The sequence below is a fragment of the Phoca vitulina genome, unplaced genomic scaffold (assembly GCF_004348235.1).
Source record: "Phoca vitulina isolate PV1807 unplaced genomic scaffold, GSC_HSeal_1.0 scaffold73, whole genome shotgun sequence".
NCBI lineage: Eukaryota > Metazoa > Chordata > Mammalia > Carnivora > Phocidae > Phoca > Phoca vitulina.
The window spans coordinates 3052476-3067444 of NW_022589776.1; the positions used below are offsets into that span (position 1 = coordinate 3052476).

General features: G+C 48.8%; 1 protein-coding gene across 2 annotated transcripts in view; it reads right to left on the reverse strand.

Annotated features, from left to right (window-relative positions):
- Positions 1 to 13146, reverse strand: part of KIAA0040 (KIAA0040 ortholog) — a 35640-nt gene extending 22494 nt beyond the window's left edge. Inside the window, exons 1-2 of one of the 2 annotated variants that reach the window (XM_032393479.1) lie at positions 13063 to 13146; positions 12502 to 12790 (exon numbers count right to left, since the gene is read on the reverse strand). The gene's annotated coding sequence lies outside the window, so the exon portion shown is untranslated. Of the gene's footprint in view, positions 1 to 12501; positions 12847 to 13062 lie in introns of those variants that run through there. The other variant, XM_032393480.1, reaches the window with a different exon arrangement.
- Between the last annotated feature and the right edge of the window lie 1823 nt (positions 13147 to 14969).

Below are 14969 nucleotides of genomic sequence, written 5' to 3' on the forward strand. Positions count from 1 at the left end.
CCTGCACCCCTCACTGTCCTCATACTGCTAAGCATAGCCCCTACCTGCTTTTGGCTAATTATTGATTTAATCATCTTTCTTCCTTTCTAGACAGAATCTATTTCCATCGTGGCATCTGGGACATGTTTGCTCTTGGAAAATATTTGCTGAATTAATGAATGGACATTTTTATAGGTGAGAAAACAGACTCACTGAAGTTAAACACCCAAGGTCTCATAGATGATTAAGGATGATGTGGTAATTCTTCTTCCCCCAAATATCCACGGCGTGTTCCTCTCTGCCATGCTGTTTTCTGGGTTCACACACAACACTGTGGTCAGATGGAAGAAGATACTTGGAAGAAAATCCACCAACTGGATTTTCCATAGTCTGGGTCTGGAGAACGCTTTCAACCTGAGCTCAGAGTGTGCTTACATACCAGATGCTCCTGGGCATTCCAGAGTATCGGCAGACTCTGCAGGCCTCTTTTGGTGGATGGCTATTTCTGAATCTCCAGCTGGGCTATCAGTGCCAAGAAACTGAGATGACAGCAGTGAGAGCTTGCTTCTAAAGACCGTTGGGCCAGATGGAGAGTGCACTTGACCTCACAGGGTGCCATATTGAACCTTGTGACCTATCACCGTGTTCTTGAAATGCCCTGGTTAGGTGTCTTTCTGACACACTTTGGTGTTCATGAATTGGTATCATTTCGTTTGGTAATTTCTGGTTGCCAAGCCGATTGACTAGAAAGTATGCGTGTGTGTAGCACTCACTACGTACATCACTGTTATTCCTGCAAAAGCCTCTCCCTGTTTCTTCCTAGAGGGAGTGACTCCCCTTGCTAGCTCTTTCCTTCCTTCCCCGAGCCTGCGTTGTTGACACAATTGGGGCCAAGAACCACCATCTCCACTGTGCAGGACTGCAGCAGACAATTCAATTCAGTGCACGTATGTTCAGTAGCCACCCTGTGCATGAGGACCTTCTCTCCTTTCTAGGCTTTTCCAGGTAATGCTGCCTCCTAAGAAGCAGAAACCTGCTAACTTCCTGGAGAAGGAATTCCAAGCTGAACTAAAGATGTAGACCGTGAACTCCAGGAATTTATTTTTTTGTTGGGGAAATGGAGGAGCACAGAAGAAGAACCACGAAGCAGGACTAGTTAAGTGTCCAAAGGGAAAGGCAAACAAGTGGTTATGGAGGGAGCCGCAAGGAGGAAGCTGTTAATTCCATGAGAGATCCAGGCAAGGCTTGAAGGAAGGTGTGATTGGGGTTGGCATCTGCAGGGAGAGCAGGTTGATTAAATGCAGTGAGGATGGGGATAAAGGCATTCCAGCTACTGGAGAAAGCACAGCTGGCTCAGAGAAAGAATCCAATCAAGGTGGCTCGGATTCGGAGCCTTCCAACCTCCCGCTGTTACCATGGCAACACGCAAACAACTTGCTCCAGCCCCGCCCTCCCTTAGCACGTCTCCCAGCCCGGGGCTCTAACCCTGCCAGTCCAGTGAGCCGCTTGGCCCAGGGCCCCAGGGCGAGGGTCCCTCCGGGTTGGGGCCTGAGGAGGAGGCCTTCGGCAGGGAAACTTTCTCTCCTGTCCCAGGCCTCCTCGCCTATTATGACTTGAAGGCCCGAGGGCAGGGCTGGGAGTGGCTGGTGATGTGCTGGGCCCAAGGCCCTTCAGACGGTGTTTTCCATGTTCGCCCTTAAAGGCAGATTATTGTGTAAGAAAACTTGAGGAGGCTAGTGAGTTTCAGCCTCCTTCTCTCCCCACTCCAGCCACACTTTATTCCTCTCTATATTCTTAAATGTGGTACTAATCCCGATTTCAAATCCGGGGTCACAAGGGTAACCAAAGCCGGTTCCAGTTGGCACAAGTTCAAAGGGATCTCTCTCTCTACACACACACACACACACACACACCCTCAGTAGTTAGCCCACCCATGTAGCAATACTGGTAATGTTTAGCACAAGGTCCGTGAAACCAAATGAGGTGTTTGCTCAAGAGGGGCAAATCCTACGTCAGAGGCTGCGAACGGGAAGCCGACGAGATAGATGTGACCAGTGACCAGCGGCCAGATTGTGTTTGATCTGTGGCTTTCTAGTTCCACAGCACATCGTCCCCATCCCCCACATCTCCTGTGGTACTCTTTTAGGGACACTGGCTGGGGGGGGGTGTCGAAGCTTGCCCCCTCCTCCGTTCACTAGCTGCCTGACCTCAGAAAGTTCTGTTTCCTCAACAGTAAAGTGCAGGTAAGAAGAGACGTGGGGCAGCACAGGACTGCTGTGGAAATCAGATGAGCTACATAATCTGTATAATGTGGCAAAACCATGCCTGGCACAAAGTAGTTGCTCAATAAATGTTAGCTTCGTCCACCAGGCCCCCGGGGCGTCCGGGCTTGTGAGCCCTGCAACGATCCGACGGTGAGGAGCTCAAGGGCGCGCAGGGACGCAGAGGCGACATGCTTAGCGTGGAAAGAGGCCTCTTGTTACTTCTGGCAGAGTCATGGAGGAATGCTCTGGCCTGTGGAACCGTAGCGAAGACGGGCCTGTGTGAAGCCCCTAGAGCTAGGGGTGAGAGAAGGATTTGGTGGCCTGGGGGCTTTCTCCAGAATCATGGTTTATAGAGAGATCACCATAGTTGAAAACTCCGTCCCCCCTCTCCTGCCTCCCTTCCCTGACGAGGAGGAGATGACCGGGTACGTCAGGTACAGAGCTGTGCCAGGCCCACGGTCCCACTCAATCTGTAAGCTATTGGAGTTTCCCTCCAGGAATCCCCCTTGCTTCGTGTTACACACAGTAGATGCTCAGCCCTGAGCCCTGCTATCTTATATGCGCTTTGTAGAGGCCTCTGCTGGGCCAGGGCACGGGTGGTATAACAGGCTGGGCTGCAGCAGGTGGAGGGGTCCAGGACCCCCCTGTGCAGAACAAGAAGGTCTTGTAAAGCGTTGTGCTTTCACACTTGGGGTGGAGCCCAAAGCAGCAGTTTATGGCTTAGGCGAGTCGATCAGAGCCTGGAAAGGCGGCCGACCAGGGAATGAAGTGGGTATCGGGGATGTTGACAGTGGCACAGTTCAGAACCTGGGTGGTGGCCCTGGTGAGCAGAGATCCCGGGACAGACTCTCATCCCAGGGAAGAGGCTGTTGCTCATAGCCACGCACGAGAGGGGCAGGATTTGCTCCCAGGTGCTTACAGCCTTCTAGGTGGAAGGTGGGATCTGTGCCTGCTTGCTGTTTGGTTTTGTTTTTTAAATTCTCCATGGCTTTGGGGCGCCTGGGTGGCTCAGTCATTAAGGGTCTGCCTTCGGCTCAGGTCGTGATCCTGGGGTCCTGGGATCGAGCCCCGCATCGGGCTCCCTGCTCAGCGGGAAGCCTGCTTCTCCCTCTCCCACTCCCCCTGCTTGTGTTCCCTCTTCCACTGTGTCTCTGTCTGTCAAATAAATAAATAAAATCTTTAAAAAAAATAAATTCCCTAGGGCTTCTAGCGTCGTGTCAAGCACACACCAAGTTTTTAAGAAACGTGTATGGAAATGTAGCTGGAGTCACACTGGGGCAGCTTCTGCATTCTAGAGCGAGGCCTCCAGGCCTCCGAAGGATTTTTATAGTTCTCCTTTTGCAAACAGGAGCCAGAGGTGACTGACCGAAGGCTAGTGACGGCAGCCAGATCGCGCGGATGATCCCTGGTACAGAGGAGCAAGAATTACCAGCTGGGGAGACAGAGCTTCCCATGAAGCTACTGCTCCTTGTACCTGGGGCTGAGGTGAATCACCTCAGACACAGCACAGCCATCAGCTAGGAAGCACTGAAGCAACAATACAATCTCGAGATGGATGGAGAAATTATGGTTTTACAAAGTGGTTTGCCAGTTCATTTCATTTCTTCCTTAGGACCCCATGCAACCCTAGAGCCTCCTGACCAGGGCATGCCAAGATCTCTTCATAATGCCCTTTGCACGACCTCCCGCCCCTCTCCCCCTCTCTTGCCTTCTTTTCCTTCTCCTCTGCTCTTCCCATGGACATGGAGCCTGTGCAGATGCAGAGAGAACCACAAAAGCCATTCTAGGCCTTTCCTCATGTTCCCCTGGTCCCTGGGCCATATTTGAATTGAGAAAGCCTATGAGTTGGAACGTAGGCCCAAGGTATTGGAGTCACGCAAGTGTGACAGGGGCTGGAAATTCCTCCTGCAGAAGCACACGTGTCTATTAGCCTGTGTTCAATGAGCAGCTACCGTGTGCCAGGCCCCACGCACTGGGAATGTAATCACCAAGTGGTGCTGCCAAAGGGTGATGGGGGAGAGTCAAATCTTACCAAAGGTCACAAAAGTTTACACATAAACTAATACACTTCGATTTTATCTCCTCTGGGAAGTCTGTCTCCCGGAGCTGGGCTAAGTGGTCTTCCTCTGGTCCCGGGGTCCCTGTTGTGACACCTCTCATAGCATCTCTTATGCTGTGTTATAACCACCTCTTTTTTTTTTTTTTAAAGATTTTATTTATTTATTTGAGAGAGAGAATGAGATAGAGAGAGCATGAGAGGGGGCAGGGTCAGAGGGAGAAGCAGACTCCCTGCTGAGCAGGGAGCCCGATGCAGGACTCGATCCCAGGACTCCAGGATCATGACCTGAGCCGAAGGCAGTTGCTTAACCAACTGAGCCACCCAGGCGCCCTATAACCACCTCTTTATCCATCTGCCGAAATAGACCGTGAGCTCCTGATTCATTATTGGCAGGAAAACTGCAGAGTTCCTTTGTAGGAGAGGCCAATGGATAATACTCTGGAGCCACAGGAAGAGCACTCCGCTCTTGGGAGAGAGCTCAGTTTTCTCATCTGTAAAATGGGCCTAAGAGTTGAGCTGTCCTGACCACTGAGTGAGAGGAAGTCGGTGATGTGCTTCCCACAATGCCCAGCGCGATACAGACCAGGCTCCAGAGACAGTGTGGTCGTTAACTAAACTATACCAAGAAGAATTTATAGTTTATCCAAATATTTTCTTTCTCAAGCATCCAAATAACTTCATCTCTAGGACAACAAGGAGCAGGATTTTCTATCTCTCATTGAAGCATAAGATCAAAGGCCACAAATAAAAGCCTAGGGATGGGAAAGTATGCTTACTTAATATGCATATTATCATCAAGAAAAGACGCTGATAAAAATGTGGGAAAAAGGAAAAACAGTTTGGCAGTTCCTCAGAATGTTGAACATAAAATAACCAGATGATCCAGCAATTCCACTCCTGGGAATGTATCCCAAACAACTGAAAACAGGTACTCAAACAAATCCTTGTACATGCTTGTTCACAACAGCCAAAAGACAGAAGCAACCCAAATGTCTCTCAACAGATGAATAAACAAACTGATGTCTACACACGATGGAATATTATTCAGCCACGAAAAAGCACAAAGCACCAACACAGGCTACAACGTGGATGAATCTGGAAAACATGTTAAGTGAAAGAAGCCAAAAACAAAAGGCCGCATACTGTAGGATTTCTTTTATATGAAATATCTAGAATCGATATATCTATAGACATAGGATGCAGGTTTGTGGTTGCCAGGGGCTGGGAAGAGGGAGTAACAGGGAGTAACTGCTTAATGGGCATGGGGGTTTATTTTGGAATGATGGAAACGTTCTGGAACTAGATAGAGGTGGTGGTTGCACAACATCACAAATGTACTAAGTGCCATTGAATTGTTCACTTTAAAATAGTTAAGTTCAGGGCATCTGGGTACCTCAGTAGGTTAAACGTCTGACTCTTGATTTCGGTTCTAGTCATGATCTCAGGGTCTTGAAATGGAGCCCTGCGTTGGGCTCCGTGCTCAGTGTGGAGTCTGCTTAAGATTCTCTCTCTCCCTCTCCCTTTGCCCCTGCCTTCACTTGCGTGCACTCAGTCTCTCTCTCTCTCAAAAAAAAGTTAAGTCTATGTAATGTGAACTTTACCTTCCAAAAGAAAGTGGGAAGAGATAATGCAAAATTTCTTGAAAGCTAATAGATGGTAAATGGAAAAAAAATGGTATAGTTCCTATTAGTAATTAAGAAAATGGCATTGATTGTTGTCTTTAGTGTATATTTATTCATTCATTACAATACCAAATGTTGAATGACCACATATTTCAATGGTTTAAGTATTCGTTATTGAAGGAATACTATTTTTTAAACCACTGAAAACTTATTCCTGGAAAATGTCAGTCAGGGACATCAGACCTCCTTCCTCATGTGGCACATGCTCTGTGACCGTGTCCCCTTCCTTTATCCCAGAGAGGGTGGGGGAGATGCAGTGTCTCTGTCTGGAAGTGAGATATTCTTTCCGTGGCCAGCTGTGAAAATCTGTGCCACTCGTCCATTGCAAACACAGTAAAAAGCAGCTTTTCCTCAGAGGGGTCAATAATATCCTTGTGCGAATCTACCAAGGGCACAGTAGTTGGAAATCACCAAGTCTCCTGAGACCACTCGGCACATCATTGCCTTTTGTCTGAACCAGAGAAGGCGTTGGGCCAAATCTCCCCACAGGGCAGGAACTGAGTTTCTCCTTTGGAAACCAGGAGAGCTCAGAGCAGGTCATGTCTGGATGGTGTGGTGTGCAAATGGGGTCCCCTCTCCCAGAGGCAGTTTCATTATGGGATAGTGTGGGTCACCCAGGCAGTGGGCCTGGAGGTTTTAATCTAGACCACTGGCGTGCAGGGCTGGCTACTGCTACTCAGCAGTTGGTGGGCCTTGGGCGGGAGGGAAAGTTTCAGGTCGCGAGTGGAAGGTAGAGAGAGAGGGGAGCGTGTAAACCTCAGTCATTTACAAGAAACGGGCTTGACAGATGGGATAAGTCTGCAGGGCTGGCCTTAAAAGTGGTGTGTTTCCTTTCAGCTTTGCCACTTTTCTGTCCCATAACATTGAGTAAACAATTGTGATGTGCTCATAAAGCAACCTGGCGGGTGGGGCGGGGGGCTGTCAGATTGCATGCCTCAAATTCTTAGCACCACTGTTCAACAAATGGCTATTGAGAGCCTAGCATGCACACTAAAAATGTGAGGGAACCAACAAAGGTTGGCTGAACATTTGTTCTCTCCCAGTCCCAAATCATCGGGAAGGTGACTTTGCCCTCTGTTAGTGCCTGGGGGATTTTAGGTCACTGTGCATGGATGGCCTGATGGAGCCTCTAGGCTAGGGCCAGGGCTTTTCAAGCTGAAGGGCTTCTGAAAGCCCATACTTTGTCCCCCTGGTAGAGCTGCAGAAGGTGCTAGAATTAGGAAACCATGACCAGAAGCACAGAGACTCAGGACCTCACTTGGGTCGGGGAGAGAAAAGCAAGCTCCTGACTTGCATTGAAGCATTCTCTTCTCTGTTTACGGTGGCCACAGTCACATGTCATGCAGGTTAAGACACAGCATGTCCACTGTGTGTCATTCTGTGCCCATAACACTACAGCTAATGGAACTTCAGAGTTTCCACTGCTTCTTCCACTGACCTTAACCCCCAGCCTCTGCACCTACCTCTAAACCTGTGTCCTATGTTCTCAGGACAATTTGAAGACTAAAAGTATTTTAACATGCAACTATCTTTATTGCTGTTATAGTTTTTCCCTCTCTTCTGCCAATTTTCTTTTATGATTTGCTTGGAAAACTAAAGAAGTTGTTGATGGGCTTTCCTTAAGCCTATCCAGCTTTGAAATCAGGAGTGTATTTGAGGAGAATAAAAGTCAACTGAAAAACATCCTAGAGGGAAGAAATTGTAGACAGTTAAGAGCAAAGGCAAGTCTGCGATGGCTTACAAGAAACAATCTGCAATTTTGACCGAGAAATACAGCAACGATTAGGTTTTCTTTCATTTCTTAGCAACAAGCTCCATGGAGCAGCTTGCTTACAATCGTGGGAGCAAGTCTCTTGCCAGGGGCCGGGATTTGGTTTGGACACTGCCATGGCCCTTTGGGAGTTGCCCCGAGAAAGAAATGTCGTGTTTGTGTGAGGTTCCTTTTGGAACTCAGCTATGTTGGGGCCCGCTCACGTCCCCAGGTGGTGCTCTGCTCAGATGGCTCAGGCCAATGTGGGTGGAAAAGTCAGAAACCTGAGCTGTTCTGTGGCCCTGGGGATTGCCCTTCAAAGAACTGGCTGTTGATTTTCCTCTTGCTGCATGGAGAGGGAAAAAAAGTCTATCTGCCACTGTTTTCTCTCTCTTACAGTGCCTGTGATGAGTCTCCTGAGCTCCTATTATTCACCCAGAGCCTTTCTCATGCAATAGTAAAGTGTGAATCAGTATTTGATGTTTAATGCTGACCTGCCTACTGGTCTCGAAACCATCTTCATGACAAGTTTAATAAAACACTAAAGGGGTTTCGGTTAATTAAGGCACCCAGTGCTATCTCCCTTTTTGAGGGGTATTTGGGAATTTTTATTTTTTTAAGATTTTATTTGAGAGACAGAGAGGGAAGAGGGGCAGAGGAGGAGGGAGAGGAAGAGAATCTCAAGCAGACTCCATGCTGAGCACAGAGGCTGACACTGGGCTCGGTCTCACGACCCTGAGATCGTGAACTGAGCCAAAACCAAGAGTCGGACGCTTAACCGACTGAACCACCCAGGTGCCCCGGTATTTGGAAATTTTTGAGAAATTTAAGGACAGAAGTTGAGGAAACAGAAGGGATGGGTGTGGTATGGAGATTGCCTTAAAGAGGAGACCTGCCCTCTACTCTGGAAGATCTGCTCCTGGTTTTCCCTGGAAGCCAGTCGGGGAAGGCTCAGCCTTCAAGTGCGGCCTTTTCATTTTACATTGCTGCCAGTGTCTGAGTGCCTGTGTGTGTCCTCGTGCACGACGTACAGAAGGTCCAGATGATAGAAACCCTAGAGAGTGTCTGCTATTCCTGAGTGGAGAGAGACAGAGCTTGGGTTCTGGTCCCCCCACCCCCCCTTCATCAGCTGCTGAGCCGGGAACACACTTCACCTCTCTGAACATGAGTTCGTTCATCTGTGAAGTGAGGGGTGGGGCTGGCTCATTTCTAAGTGTTTTTCCACTTGAAGTCTTTGAGCCTGTGGTTATTTCCTTTTGCTCATCAACAGCCAGCCCTTCTCAGAAGTCTGTTTAGTCGAAAGCTCGGATGTTGGCATCAAATTTGAGCTTCACAGGGGTTGGACCATGTCAGGCTTCCTTGGTTGGGACAAAAGAAGACCACAGATCCACTCAAGCCATCACCTGATGCTCAGATTCAGGGCCAGTGCTGGTTTAACCAGCACCTTGGTGACCATCAGGAAAAAAGCATCCCCTCTGAGTGGACTCAGTGCAACTGGGGTTGGGTCCACGGCCTGACAAATGGAATCCTGGCTGCTTTCAGCCATGAGCTCCCAGGAGTCCTCGTGCTGTGCAAGAATTGCCTAAACATTAGTAAAGCACTCACTTCTTTGGGCTCTGGCTACTGGAGGTAAGGAGTAAAAGAAGTGGCCGGAATAGATGCATGCCATTGGTATGACGGAAGGAGACTTTTATAATATAGTTAAAAAGCTGCAAGTCTGGGCCTACAATACTCCCCAGATCCTACACGTACACAATCTGTCTAGTTGGTAGCTTCAAGAGGAAAGATTAGTAATAATAATAAAACAACTTACATTTTTATAGAAACTTGCAGTTTATGGAGCACAGTAAATGTATCTTTCTTTTTCAATTTGGTTCTGATTCTAACTATTGCCCTGGAGAGTAACAATTATCCCCATTTTTTTTTTTTTAAAGATTTTTATTTTTTTCTTTGAGAGAGAGAGATTGAGAGAGAGCATGAGCATGGGGAGGGGCAGAGGGAGAAGCAGGCTCCCACTGAGCAGGGAGGCCAATGCAGGGCTCGATCCCAGGACTCCTGGGATCATGACCTGAGCCAAAGACAGACGCTTAGCCAACTGAGCCATGCAGATGCCCCCAGTTATCCCCATTTTACATGTAAGGGAGATGAAGCTGAGAGATTCAAAGACTTGTCCAAGGAAAGCTAATAAGTGGTCAAGGCCAGAATTGAACCCATGTGTGTCTAGTTCCAAGTTCAAGGTTTTTTCCTTCCATACTGGGTCACATAATTTCCTGATCTGGGCCATGGCAGCCAGACCTAAAGTACTATTCTATCAGGGTTTAGAATTCATCTGAGAAAGTCATCCTTCTTCTTCTAATGATGGTAGGACTCTCCCATACAGATGCAATTACTAGACTTGGGGTATGAGTTCTGGAGAGGTCTTGGCAGATCTTAGAGTTGAACTAAAGTATGCATTTCTTATATGGTGAAGTGATTTCTAGGGATTCACTTGTTTGGTTAAATGCATCTGTACTGCCTGTGTGCCATTAACACAAGATACTCTCCGACATTTTAGGTATCTCGCAAGGCATCCTGGGAAGGCCTTGGAAGTCTAGAGAGAGTCACCTGGGATTCACCATATGGAATGAAAATAATATCTCTAGGCCAATCACTATTGGCCAAATCCAAGACTCTTCAGTGTTAACAAGGTCTCATTGATAGTGTTATTCACAGGCTCCCTTAGCCACCTTCAACATTGCTTTTATGCACAACATTTGGGATAGTTAAGTTACCCCCATTACTTGCAGTTCTTCCAACGTGCCCTTGACTTTGCATATACCCTTTCCTCTGCCTGAAATACCCTTTCCCTAATCATTTCCTAATCATTTCCAACACCTTGCTCATCCATCATTCCTGCAGTGTTGACTTCCAGATAATTCCTAGGGGAGTTTATCACTCTCTCCTTTGGATCATTTCAGTGTCCCATAGCTACTACAACTATAATGTGTATTATTCTTTTTTTAAAAAAGATTTATTTCTTTATTTGAGAGAGAGAGAGAGAATGGGAGGAGGGTCAGAGGGAGAGAGAGAATCCTGAAGCAGACTCCCTGCTGAGCATGGAGCCCGATGCGGGGCTCCATCCCAGGACCCTGAGATCATGACATGAGCCAAAATCAAGGGCCAGCCACTTAACTGACTGAGCCACCCAGGCGCCCCAACTATAACGTGTATTATTCTGAACTATAGTTTGTTTCTGTATCTTGCGTCATTTATCAGATTGTGGGTCCTCAAAAGCAGAAACGATCTCATTATCTTTGGATTCCAAGGACCTGGCATGCTGCCTGGCACACAGTAGGTATAGTAAGTATTGTATGAATGGATGAAGTCAGTAACTTAGCTTTTTGAGTGTTTATTATTCTCTTGAGTTTAGTATTCATAGAAAAGGGCAGAAGTCATTCTCTCTTTATTCTACCGGCTAAATATTGACAAAATATGGAGGCTGGAGAAGCATTTGTTTTGTCCTGTATTTCTTTCCTAGATTGTATCTTGGGTGGGACTGGGGAGCCAGAATTTCAGAGGAAATGAAGGACTCAATCAGATTTCCCTGCACAGCTGCCTTGCTAGCCCAGCACTGGGCAAAGGGGAGGCACATCAGAGTAGGAGATTGATGGTAAGACCCTTGCTAAATTCTTTGGAACTTGACAAATGACACATCAGTGGTACTTTTCAGACCTGTTCCTTATAACTCAAGGCTCTCCCATTATTCATCCGGACTTCAAAATGAGGGTTCCTTAAAATTAGCTTCAGATTCTTACAAACTTTAGCTGAGTGAATGAAATGCAACCGCTTTGAAGGAAGGTGCTTCTGAGGAAGGAGTGATCTTCTCAAGCGCACCATCCCTCCCCGTCCTCACTGAACAGAATCCACGGAGCAGTCGGGCAAGGTAGCCAGCATGCCGGCTGCCGGCCGTCTCTGTGAAATTAGGGCAGTGCTCCTGTGGGTTGGTTTCCCTTTCGGTTAGGCAGGACATGTGTTCCTACCAGCTAACGTATATAGTTTATTTAATTATTACACAATGTATGCTGGGAAGCTCTTAAACATACTAGGAAAACGGGTCTTTTTGTGTCCTCTACCTTCACGGGTGAGCTGGGGGGCTGGGAGTGGGACCATTTAGAGACTCAAAGAAATTAGGAAGCAATCTGTGTCACAGTAAATCCCTGGGAGGCTCAGAGGCTAGCAGACAGGTTCCCATTCCTGGCTCCAGGCCATATTTTCTTTTCGGCTGGTTTCTTAGCCCTGTTGAAAATTTGGCTTTCCTTAAAACAACTGAGAAACATCAGCCACTGAGGTGCTTTGTAGTGGGTCTCAGGCCTTGACTTTTTCAGTAACAAGTAGAATCTCGAAGCTCCTACCGGCAGCAGCATTGTCAAGTGGACTAAGAGAACTCCACCCCAATCCCCCAACCCCAACCCATGTAGACTCAGCCCAGAAGCAGATGTCAGCCTGCTGAGAATCCTCGAAAAGAAGGGAAACAAACTAGAACCAGAGTCGTGAAGGACCAACGATCCTTAAATCTCACTTATCTCTGGGGCTGGTCAATCCTTATAAAGAACGAAAGTGAGCTGGAAGTTCCCTTCCCAACAGAAGGCAACTTAAACCACACACACACACACACACACACACACACCTTAAAATGTATTAAAACACACACACGCAGCTTAAAATATATTAACACACACACACACAGCTTAAGATATGTTAACACAAACACACAGTCTTGAGACTCACCTTTCAGTCCACCGGAGGGCTTCCTGCAGGCGCGGTGGCTCAGGGGTCTCCCGCGCGCGCGGCCCGTCTGACAGCGGCGCGTCCCGGGTGAGGTCAAGGTCCCGGTGCGGAAGCCCGTCCCCCCCGCCCCTCCCCCTCGTGGAGCCAGGTGCCGAGTCGGGGGCTCAGCGGGGGCCGGGCGCCGCGCGTACCTGCCGCTCTCCTGGAGGAAGGCACCGTCTGCGTTCTCTGCCCTCCCTCGGGCCGACGCCTCGCATTTTTGAGGTTTCACTCCAACTCCGTCCTGCTCCTGATGTCAGAGACACAACTTCCTGAATCAGACTCGCCCTCTCTCCCGCCGCCTGGGCTCGGCCCCAGCTCCCCTCCCGGGCCCACAGACCGCCGGTGCCCTTGGACTCGGCGCACTCGCCCCGAAGCGCCCTCCTCCGGGTCTCCCGCCCCCCCCCCGCCCCCGCCCCGCCACGCCGGGCTAGTGCCCCACCAGTGCCGGAACACGCCTCCTGCGGGACCCGCGCTCTCCCCGCCCGCCACGCCCGTCGCCAGTCCATTTCACGGACGCACCAAGTTCCTGGGACCTGAGACAATTCCGGGGAAACTCGGCTTAGGTGAAGACAGCCCAGCGTTGCCTAAGAGAGCAGCCTTTTGGCAGGAGAGTGGAAGGCATCTGGGAGGGGGACCATGGGACAGATTGGGTGAAGGCTCCCAAGCCTTATCTGGACGAACAAAACAACCAGCTGCCTTATTCACCCGCTGGATGCCTGGGGGGGGGGGGGTGCACACAGTGTTGGTGCTGCTCCCTGAAGGCTGTAAGGAAAACCCTGCACCATCCTGAGCTGTCAGAGCAGAGATGGAGGGGGAAACTGCCTGGACAAAGTTCTCAGAGGTTCTTCCTTGTTATCCTCAGTTGCCCCCCATTCACTTTTTATTCTGATTTCTGTGGGTCCAGTTTGGAGCACCTGGAACTCTAGAAAATGAAAGGGCCTGTGCCAGGGTTGGGTGCAGGACTCCAGACAGGAAGCTTCTGATGACCCTTGGCAGGGAGATTGTTCAGTGTCTCCAAGGTTACTGGGGGGCAGGCTAGGGGGGAGGATGATGCCAGGATCTTGCCCTGGAGGGGCCTCTTCAGAGCCATCTGGGCAAGTCCTTCCATGACATAGACCTGGGGTGCTGCCTGCTTGACTATATTTGCCAGGTGCTCAGGGACCAGGTGCCAGGTGCTGAGCAGGGTCTTGCCCTCCTCTGCAGGTGGGAATTAAAATGACTCTTGCAGTCAACTATTTTTTTTTTTTTAGAGATTTTATTTATTTATTTGACAGAGAGAGGCACAACAAGAGAGGGAACACAAGCAGGGGGAATGGAAGAGGGAGAAGCAGTCTTCCCGCTGAGCAGGGAGCCTGATGTGGGGCTGGATCCCAGGCTTAACGCTTAACGACTGAGCCACCCAGGCGCCCCGCAGTCAACTATTTCGACTGAGGAAGAAGAGACCCCTTTCTGTTAGTGCTGGAGAAGCCAAATGGCTCTGAGTTGCAAGGCCAAAGAGAAAACCCAGCCCTTCGGTCAGAAACACCAAAAATGATTAGGGAAAGAAAAAAAAAATGTTTTCTTACAACAGAAGGAGATTAGATGAGACTCTTTTCCCAGAAATTCAGGTGGAGTGAACTCAGTCTAGATCTGGACAAGAAGGGGGAAAGTGGGTTCTAGAAGCAAGTGGGCTAACAAGTAGTCCCAGCAGAAATGGGAAGATTGGGCTTGTAAGGCTGCTTGGAAGTGTCCAGACTGAGAACCTTCCCTCAGTCGATGGGTTTACCATGCTGCCCAAAAGCTCCATCTGTGATCACACTCTGAGCCTGCAACTGTCTACCTACATAGAGTTGGTTTCTCTAAGACCCCTGGAACTTAAAAGCCAGGGTGCAGAGCCTGAGGGCACTGAGGAAGCCAGGCGGGGGTGGTGGGGTGGCTGGCAGTGAGGCCTTGAATGCTGGTCAAAGGATTGGGGAATGGATATTTCCTTCCATCTTAAGAAAGGACACGAGATACTGTGTCAGGTGCTTTACACATATCATTGAATCTTTCACAACACATTTATGAGATGTAGTATTCTCCTTTTATGAGGAAACAGGTTCAGAGAAGTGAAGCAACTTCCTCAGTGTCATAGAACTAATAGATGGTGAAGCTCAGATTTGAGTTCCAGTGTTTCTGAACCCCCACTCTGTCCTTTTACTACTATGCCATCAAGTAGAGGGGGAAATCGCCTTCTGGGAAGGAATTCCACGCTTGAACAAGGGTAATGTTCAGCCCTGCAATGAGTCCTTTTGAGGGAAGGCTGCAGAAAATACTTTTCTGGAAATCTAGAGCAACATTACAGATTGGCTATGGCCTAAGTGGCAGTTATTTAGGGTTGCCTTTGAAAGGAAACAGGAAGAAACCAAACCAGAGAGGAGACAATTGGCTTGAGCTGAGGGCTTCAT